The sequence below is a fragment of the Sminthopsis crassicaudata genome, chromosome 3 (assembly GCF_048593235.1).
Source record: "Sminthopsis crassicaudata isolate SCR6 chromosome 3, ASM4859323v1, whole genome shotgun sequence".
NCBI classification, from domain to species: domain Eukaryota; kingdom Metazoa; phylum Chordata; class Mammalia; order Dasyuromorphia; family Dasyuridae; genus Sminthopsis; species Sminthopsis crassicaudata.
The window spans coordinates 43541282-43551175 of record NC_133619.1 but is presented as its reverse complement, the minus strand read 5'-3'; the positions used below and the strand labels follow the sequence as shown (position 1 = coordinate 43551175).

The window sequence follows — 9894 nt, the reverse complement described above, 5'->3', positions numbered from 1 at the left end:
AACTCTAAAGTCTAACCACTCTTTTGTCTGAGCTACACAGCAGAAGTTTTCAGTTTAGGCAACCATTTGGTATTGTGATCTACAATGTACTCACAATATCAAAGTTCTCCCCAAAGAGTTGCCTATAAAGGGTTATAAGGATGATCTACATCTGAAATCTTTACAAAATCCCTGAAGTCCCTAGTTGACTTTTAACTGACCAAGACTTGCAATATATTCCAATGAGTAAACAGTTGTTTGGGGAAAGAATAGCAGCAGTTTCTCCAGTTTTAATGAAGACTTTTTTTAAAAATTGTTACTTTTGCTACAGGAAGAAAAAAAGTATAGTTTTCCTGTTTATTACTCATTTTAATGAATACACAAGATTTCCCTGCTAAATAAATTCTAAAAGTGACAACTCCTAATCATACAACACATGTGCCTAGAAACTGGGCCAACTTTACTTTGATACAGCTAGGTAAACTTTACTAAACCCTAATGGTGTTCCTTACTCAGAACTCCAGAACATAAATTGACAAGATCAATCCATTTTGATAAATCAGCTATATCTGATCTCTCTCTATGCCAGCTTGCAGCTGCTAAACTTCTCTATAACATAATGATTTAGAAATGAGTATATTCCAATTCTGGCTCTCACTATTTTTTATTGGACTAATGAATTGCTCTGGGAAGTCTGTTAGGAAGACTTTTGATCAATTATAGCATAAAAATGTTTAAAATGAGATACATCATAATTAGAACTAACAAATTTGTTGTAATGTTTGATGAATTCATTCCTCAGAGATTTATGGGGGAGAGATATTTTCCATTTTTCAAGTTATTGATTTTCATGTTTTACAAAATGATGTATTAGCCAACACCATCTCATAATTTCCAGTTTTCAAAAGCTTAATGAAGAAAAAGAAAATGTCTTTTTGATGCTTTCAGAAATCCCTTATGTAAGGGTAGGAGGAGAAAACATATGGTCTTCAAGCAATACTACTGAGAACATTCACCTAGATCAAAATGATGAAATGCATTTCAGCTGTCACCACTCTGTTATTATAGCCCATTCATGGTGGATTATTTTGCCAACAAGAATCCTCACCAGATCAAAATGATTGGAACCTGGCCCAAGACAGCTGTGACCTGGATTAAAAAAAAAAATTGTTTTCAGTTTCCTGGAAACCAAGAAACAGGATATGCCATTGATGGCTTGTTAGTGAGATTGTCCTGAGCTTCTGTTCATCTGTACTGTTCATCTGAGCATGACACTCTCTTTAAAGTTGATAGGATAGTCTTGTTTGTATCAGTTTTATGGGACATTCAAATTTATCTTATAGGACTCTAAATGAAAAGTAAGAGACCTGTATTAGTTACAGAGGGATACAGTCATTAGAAAGAGCAAGTATCAACACAATTAAAGACAGTTTTAAGGACCTTGGAAAAGACTTAAAGATTAAATCAACACAATCTTTTCCCTTTTAATATTCTCACAGTTCAAGAACCAAAAAGAGATTGAAAGATTATAATAGACTGGAAACTACCAAATGGTATTTAGAGTATGGTACAATGATACAGTATTGAGCCTAAAGTCTGGAAGACTCATCTTTTGAAGTTCAAATGGCCTCAGTCACTTACCAATTTTGTGTCTCTGGGTAAATAACAACCCCATTTGCCTCAGTTTCCTCATCTGTAAAATGAGCTGGAGAAGAGAAGGACCATCCATTCCATCATCTCTACCAAGAAAATCGCAAATGTTTTGCTTTTTTCTCTTTTTTTTTTTTTTGGCGGGGGGGGGGGGAGAGGGAGAGAATCATGTTTTCACATGACTTGTGATAATGTTTTGCATAATTTCAAATGTACCTTCTCAACGGGGAGGGAAGGAATTGAGAGAATTTGGAATTCAAAATGTTCTAAAATAAATGTTAAGTAGTGTTTTATATATAATTGGGGGGAAATAAAATATTAAATAGAGAAAAATAAGAATTGCTAAAAAAAAATGGGGTAATGGAAAATAGGACATGGCTGATCAACACCTATAGTGTATGAATTTAAATCTAGCCCCTGATAGCTTTTGTAATGAAATAGTATCAGTCACAAATGGAGGTTTAACAGTTTCAGGAAAATATAGTTACTCAATAGCCAGAGTTCTTCCTAACTAACGCATCAAAAGAAATGATGATCATACCAAAAAGTTAAGATGATAGGTTCATAAATTCAAAACTGGAAAGAATCTCAAATACTCTGTGGTTCCACCTACTCTCTCATGACTCCCAAACCAAAACACCCCCTCTCTGGCCACCATTTCTTTTTATATATCATCTCTCCCATAAAAGGGTAACTTCTTGAGTTGAAGGACTGTCTCAAATTATACATGTATCCCAGTACTTGGTATACAGGAGGCACTTAATAAATGCTTTCACATTCATTCTTTTAATAGAATAATTTTTACCATTGAAAAATCTGAGACACTTAACTAATAAAGTTAAGTGATTTACCCAATGCTTTTGGGAGAAAGCAATAAATCCCCTACGGATGTCCTTTATTGCCCTAGAAGTCCAAAAAAGAGAAAGTGCATTAAAAGAAAAAAAAAATCCAGCTAATTCTCCACTCACTTTTAAAGACCAAGAAGGAAAGGGCAACTCAACTGAATAGCCTGTCTTTCATCTAGGAAGCAGTCTCAGTTACTAGAGATCAGTAAGAGAAGTGCCATGTTCTCTTAGGATATACTAGTTTACCTATCTTCCTTTGAGTTTCAACTGAAGTTTTACCTTCTAAATAAAGCTTTTCCCAATCCTCCTTAACCTTAATGCCTCCCATTTGAGATCATCTCCAATTTATCCTGTATAAATCAAGTTGGTACATAGTTGCTCACATAGTATCTTCCTTATTTGACTATTATAAACTCTTTGAATGGAGAAATTTGTGTGAAATAAGAGTAACATTGTTTATGGCAACAGCAATATTGTATGATAATCAACTGTGAATGACTTAGCTATTCACAGCAATACAATGATCCAAGATCAGTCTAAAAGATTTATAATGAAAAATGCTATCCAACTGAAGATAAAAACACTGATGAATCTAACTGCAGATCAAAATGTACTATTTTCACTTTATTTTTCTTAGGTGGTTTCTTGCCTGTGTTTTCTATCACAACATGACTAATATGGAAATGTTTTGCATGATTACACATATATAACCTATGTCAAATCTCTGGCCTTCCCAATTTAAAAAAGGGAGGGAATGAAGGAGAGAATTTGGAACTCAATTTTTAAAAAATAAATTTTTTAAATTAATTTTATAATTATAACATTTTTGACAGTACATTTGCATAGGTATTTTTTTACAACATTATCCCTTGCACTCCCTTCTGTTCTGAATTTTTCCCCTCCTTCCCTCCACCCCCTCCCCTAGATGGCAAGCATTCCCATACATATTAAATAAGATAAATGTTTTTTAAAATGGCTTTACAAGTAATTGGGGGAAAATAAAATATTCAATTTTTAAAAGAAAGCAGAAAGCATTTGGTGTTAGTTGTTGGGAAGGCGGGAAGCACTGTAAGTCTGATGACCTACACAGCCCTCCCTCACTTAAATTCAGTTCATTTATATGTCCTGACATCACCTCCCTAATGTCTTGGTCCTTTTTCCAAAAGGAAGGACAAACAACAATGTTACAAGGATGTTCTGGCCTACTACCCCAGAGCCAGACTACTACAGCTGTATTCCTTCCTTATCCCTAGAATCTCTTCTTGAATCTTTCCACTGGATCTCAGTGTCTCAATGTCTTGTCTACATTTTTCCAATCAATCAAAAAGCATTTACTATGTGTTGAGCATTCTGCTTGGCTACAAAGGAAACCTTCCTGCTCATTCCAGCTGCTCAGTGCATACCTAGCCCTCGCCTACCTAAGTTAAGGAGGAATCCTAGAGAGGAGCAAACACATCTTCTAAGAAGGCCATAGAGAGGATCTGCACTCTGACTCCCAACACGCTACCAATCATAGTTGAATGAATTGAAATGGTCCCTCCCCTTCCAAAAAAAAAAAAAAAAAAAAAAAAGTTGAGAGGGAGAGAAGAAGAGACAGAGACAGAGAGAGGGAAGGAAAGAAGGAAAGAAGGAAGGAAGGGAGGAAGGAAGGGAGGAAGGAAGGAAGGAAGGAAGGAAGGAAGGAAGGAAGGAAGGAAGGAAGGAAGGAAGGAAGGAAGGAAGGAAGGAAGGAAGGAAGGAAGGAAGGAAGGAAGGAAGGAAGGAAGGAAGGAAGGAAGGAAGGAAGGAAGGAAGGAAGGAAGGAAGGAAGGAAGGAAAAGAAGGAGAAGGGAAGAAAAAGAGAAGGAAAGAAGGAGAGATTAGAGATAAAAAGCAAGCCGCTCACCTTGTCCCTGAGCTTCCTTTAAACGGTCCAAATGCTCCTTCGCTCCACCCTCCCTGGATTCAATAGCCCCCATTCGGTTTCGGAACGTTCCGAGGTTCGGATTCGGGGCGTCGGCGGCCTGGTTAGTTCCCACAAGCTCACGATCTAGTCCCATCTCCCGAGGCCGGCCTAGGCTCCTCCTCGCCTCTGTCTCCTTCCCCAACAGGAAGCTGCACCTTCCTTGCGAACATGCCCGCCCAAGCCCTGACCCCGGACCAGAAGAAGAACCTCTGCGAGATTGTTAAGCGGATGATCGCTCCGGGCAAGGGCATTATGGTTTTAGACGAGTCCCTCTGTACTATGAATAAGAGGCTGACCAGTCTGGGCGTGGAGAACTCCGAAGACAACAGGCGCCTGTACCGCCAGCTGTTTGTGACCGCCGACGACGAAATCCGCAACTACATCGGAGGGATCATCCTTTCCCATGAGACATTCTATCAAAAGTGTGACGACGGCCGGCCCTTCCCAGAGGTCATCAAGGCCAAGGATGCTGTCGTGGGCATCAAGGTGGACAGGGGTGTGGTACCTCTGCCAGGGACCAATAACGAAACCACCACCCAAGGGCTGGACGGCCTGGCCGAGCGCTGCGCCCAATACAAGAGAGATGGAGCTGATTTTGCCAAGTGGCGTTGTGTCCTGAAAATCGGGGAGAACATGCCCTCTCCTCTCGCCATCTGGGAAAACTCCAACGTGCTGGGCCGCTACGCCAGTGTTTGCCAGCAGAACGGCCTGGTGCCCCTGATTGTGCCGGACATCCTCTCTGAGGGAACCCATGACCTGAACCACTCTCAGCACATCGCCGAGAAGGTTCTGGCTTCTGTATACAAGTCTCTGAACGACCACCACATTTACCTTGAAGGGACCGTGCTTCAACTCAACATGGTAACGGCAGGCCACGATTGCGCCCAGAAGTACCCCCCAGACGAATCCGCAGCGGCCACTATCACAGCTCTGCGAAACACTGTGCCCCCCGCGGTGCCCGGTGTGGCCTTCATGTCGGGGGGCCAGTCCGAGGAGGATTCCACTCTGCTCCTCAACGCCATCAACAAATGCTGCCTGCCCAAGTCATGGACCCTGACCTTCTCTTATGGCCGACCCCTACAGGCTTCTGCAGCCAAAGTCTGGGCAGGGCGGGAGTGCAGCGCCAAGATGGCCCAACAGGAGTACATCAAAAGGGCCAAAGCGGTCGGACAGGCCAGCGAAGGCAAGTACTGCGCACCCAGTCCGAGGGGAGCAACCCACGGCAGTGAGTCCCTCTTCATCTCCGTCTACATCTCTAACAATCCCAATGTCGGTCCTTAAACCAGAGCCTTCCATGTTAGCGGACCCCAGTAAGGGAAGACTATCCAACATATCTCCACCACGAGCAGAGACTAGGATCCAAATCTTTGTGATGACCTCTCCAATCCCTCTTTCTAACCTGCGCCTTGTCCTGTAGCTCTGCGTGAACCTAGTGACTTCTTTGCAATCCATCTTCACCACTAAATAACTATTTAACACCAACAAGAAAAATAAAAATAAAAGCAGAGCAGGCGATAAATTCCTGACTTGCACTATTGATCATTTCATCCTTCGGATGTTGAATAAGAATTCTGGATCTGAACTGGCTGAAGTGGAAATAATAGGAACCTTGGGAATCTGAGGATGTGCCGTTTTTGGATTTCTGATAGACAGGGGGAAGACACTAGATATAGATTTCAAAGAGTTCAAAAACAGGATAGCTATAATCCTATGACCTGACTATGAGAGATGATTTATTTAGACCCCTACTCAATACTAATCAATATTAATCAATTTGACAGAATTATATCTAAGTTCTGTATATAAGGCCCCAGAGCTGTGAGCTGCAGATTGTAGTTAACTTGCTTAATTATAGGAAATTAATTAAAGGCCCTCCAGCTTTGTTTTTCCTTGTCATGGTGACCAAGCCCAGTTTGGCAGAGATGACAATTACATGGAAAGCCCCCCCAAAATGCATTTGTACCTCCAGACCAATCATTAGTTCAATAGGAGAAGTTGACCACTATGATAGCTTGAACCATGTCCTTCTGCCTAACCTAAAGAGAAGCCTGTCTATCTTATGTGGAAATATTCCTTGCTTCACCCAACTTGTGACCCCTAATGACATATTATTTTCCTTATTTTATCTTAGGCATCACATGTCAATCAATGGAATTAGTATCCATTTGGTATAACTGTTCTTGAATGACTTGCCATCTAGCGCTATAAAAACAGAATCTTGGAAGGAGGAGTTATCTCAGTTTGTGAGGAAGATTTAAAGTCCACTTCATTAGAGGGGACCATGGACCCTTTAATAAAGTGCATTGATTCAGAGATCTGTCTCAGCCTCTTTTATTGTAAGTGGGATAATTTTAATCCCCACAGACCTGAACCTTTAAATGGGAAAGGGCTTTTGAGTTATCAAGCAATGTAATTCTGAGGGTGCAGTCATAGTTGATTCCAGTGAGAAAGAAATGGGGGAAAGATCTAAAGAAACCAATGTAGATGCACTGGATGCTCACCAAAGAGCTTAGATTTTTCAAAGACATGTGGAAGAGACAGAAGGGAGAGCAGGGTATTTGAGAATATAATTTTTTTTCTATATATATAAATTAAAATTTAAACAATGTCAGAAAGTCTAAAACTCATTATTATCTGATGATTTAAATAAATGATCAAAATAACAAAAAGGATTTTTAAGTTATATTGAGTACAAAAAGAAGACCAAGGAAGGGAAAAGCAACAAATCCAGAGTGGATGTGAATACAATCATGAATGTCAAATCCCTATTTTACTCTATTTTCTGTATCAAAGAAAAGGCCCTTCAGATTGAGGGGGAAATGATTCATAGAAAACTAGACTTAAGGTAAATAAGGAACCTCATTCCTTCTAAATAGACTAAGTCTGAAGGTGATATAAGAATGTAAGATTGGGGGTACATGATATACTGGTAAATTTAGGGAATTAGGATGATTATGAGAGATGTTATAGGTGAATCTAATATTCAAAGAGAGTAAATACTTAAAACCACAAAGTTATGAATCATTGGCTGGACTGGCAATTTCTGGTAAAATTTTAGAGTGAATTATTAGAAATAAAGTTATGAAAGTATGAACCACATGAATCAGCTTGGGTCCACGAAGAATAATAAACTAATACCAGGAATTCAGAGCTTGTTCAATATTAGGAAAATTATTAACAAAGTTGACCATATCAATAACAAAACCAATAGAAACCATATGAATATTTCAATTGATTCAGAAAAAGCCTTTGACAAAATACACCACCCAGTTCTATTAAAAACACTAGAGCATAGGAATAACGATTTTTCCTTAATATGATAAGCAGTATCTATCTAAAACCATCAGAAAACATATGTAATGGGGATAAGCTAGAAGCTTTCCCAATGAGATCAGGAGCAAAGCAAGGGTGCCTACTATCATCACTACTATTTAATATAGTACTAGAAATGTTAGCTTTATCAATAAGTGAAGAAAAAGAAATTGAAGGAATTATAAAAAGAAATGAAGAAATAAAACTATCACTTTTTGCAGATAACACTATGGTATTACACTTAGAGAATTCTAGAGAAGCAACTAAAAAACTACTTGAAATAATTAACAATTTTGACAAGATGGTAAGATATAAAATAAACATATCTAAATAATTGGCATTTATATATATGACTACCAAACCCAGAAACAAATAATAGATAAATTTCATTTAAAATATCTGTAGACAATTTAAAATATTTGGGTATCTACCTGCTAAGACAAACCCAGGAACTATATGAATACAATTACAAAACACTTTTCAGACAAAGTCAGAAGTACTTGAAAAAATCAATTGTTTATGGGTAGACCAAGCTAATAAAAATGACAATTCTACCTAAATGAATTTACATATTCAGTGCCATAGCAATCAAACTGCCAAAAATATTTTTAGAACAAGAAAAAAATAACAATTCATCTGGAAGAACAAAAAGTCAATAATATCCAGGAAAGTAATAGAAAAAAAATTCAAAGGAAGGGGGCCTAGCCATACTATATTTAAAACTATATTATAAAGTGACAGCCATCAAACTAGTTGGTACAGACTAAAAGAAAAAAAGAGTGTTGGATCAGGGCACTAAGTTAGGTACACAAGATACAATAGTCATGACTATAATAATCTAATATTACTAGAAACCTCTAGCTTCTGGGATAAGAACTCACTACTTAACAAAAACTGCTGGAAAAATTAGAAAATAATATGGCAGAAACTAGGCACTTACTAAAATCCTCACACCTCTGCTAAGATAAGGTCAAAATTGATACATGATTTAGACATAAAGGGTAATACCATAAGCAAATTGAAAGAGCGAGGAATATTTTACCTGTCAGAACCTATAAAAAAGAAAACAATTTATGACTAATCAGGAGATAGAAAAAATTATGAAATGCAAGATGAATAATTTTGATTATGTTAAACTTAAAAGATTTTGTAGAAACAGAACCAATGCAACTAAAATTAAAAGGAAAACAAAAAGCTGGGAAACATATATCAGATCACCATCTTAGGAAGAGGGGAAAGGAGGGAGAAAAATGGAATTCAAAATCTTATAAAAATTGAAGTAATAAACTAATTTTAAAGTATTTATTAAAAAATCATACTAAACCAGAATTCCATACCAGTAAGCCAGGGAAATGCTGGAGTCATGTATCTCTGGATTTCAGGAAGGCATTCAGCAATCTTTCATGATCCCAAAAGGCCTTCTTCAGGACAGAGGTAGCATTTTCCTTTTTATTTGTCTTAGATCATTATGTTGTTTAGAAGAGCTGAGTTATTCAGAGTTGATCATTACACAATGTTGCTTATATTTTGTACAATGTCTTCCTGGTTCTGTTCATTTCACTTTGCATCAGTTCAAGTATTTCCAGGTTTTTCTGAAATCTGCCTGCTAATCATCTTCTTATCCTATAACATTCATATACCACCACTTGTTCAGCCATTCCTCAGGGGATGGGCATCCCTTCAATTTCCAATATTTTCAACCATGATAAAGGCTGCTGTAAATATTTTTGCACACATAGGTTCTGTTCTCTTTAGAATACAGCCTTTTGCTGGATCAAAGGGTATGTACATTTTAATTGCCCTTTGGACATAGTTCCAAATTGATCTCCAGGATGGCTGGATCACTTCACAACTCCACTAACAATGCATTAGTTTCCCAATTTCCCTCTGTCTTCTCTGTTAGGATTTTTACAAGGTGCTAAGTCACTGGAACGAATAGAGACAATTGATTTGATCCTACAAAGAGATGTTATGGGCCAGAATTTGAAACAAGGTACTGAATGGAATTGAGGAGACAATGATTAAATCTAATTTAGCATTGATTTAATGCTACAACAAATAATGGTTTCCTCATGATATAATGATTGGTGTATACTCAGTGTGCACCATATAAGAAAGAAACTCTCAGGGCCAAGCATAGAGAAGCCTACAATCCCACACTCT

At 38.0% G+C, this 9894-nt stretch overlaps 1 pseudogene; it reads left to right on the top strand.

Moving 5' to 3' along the window:
* Positions 1 to 4449: 4449 nt before the first annotated feature.
* On the top strand, positions 4450 to 5938 carry LOC141560368 (fructose-bisphosphate aldolase A pseudogene; annotated as a pseudogene).
* Positions 5939 to 9894: the final 3956 nt, after the last annotated feature.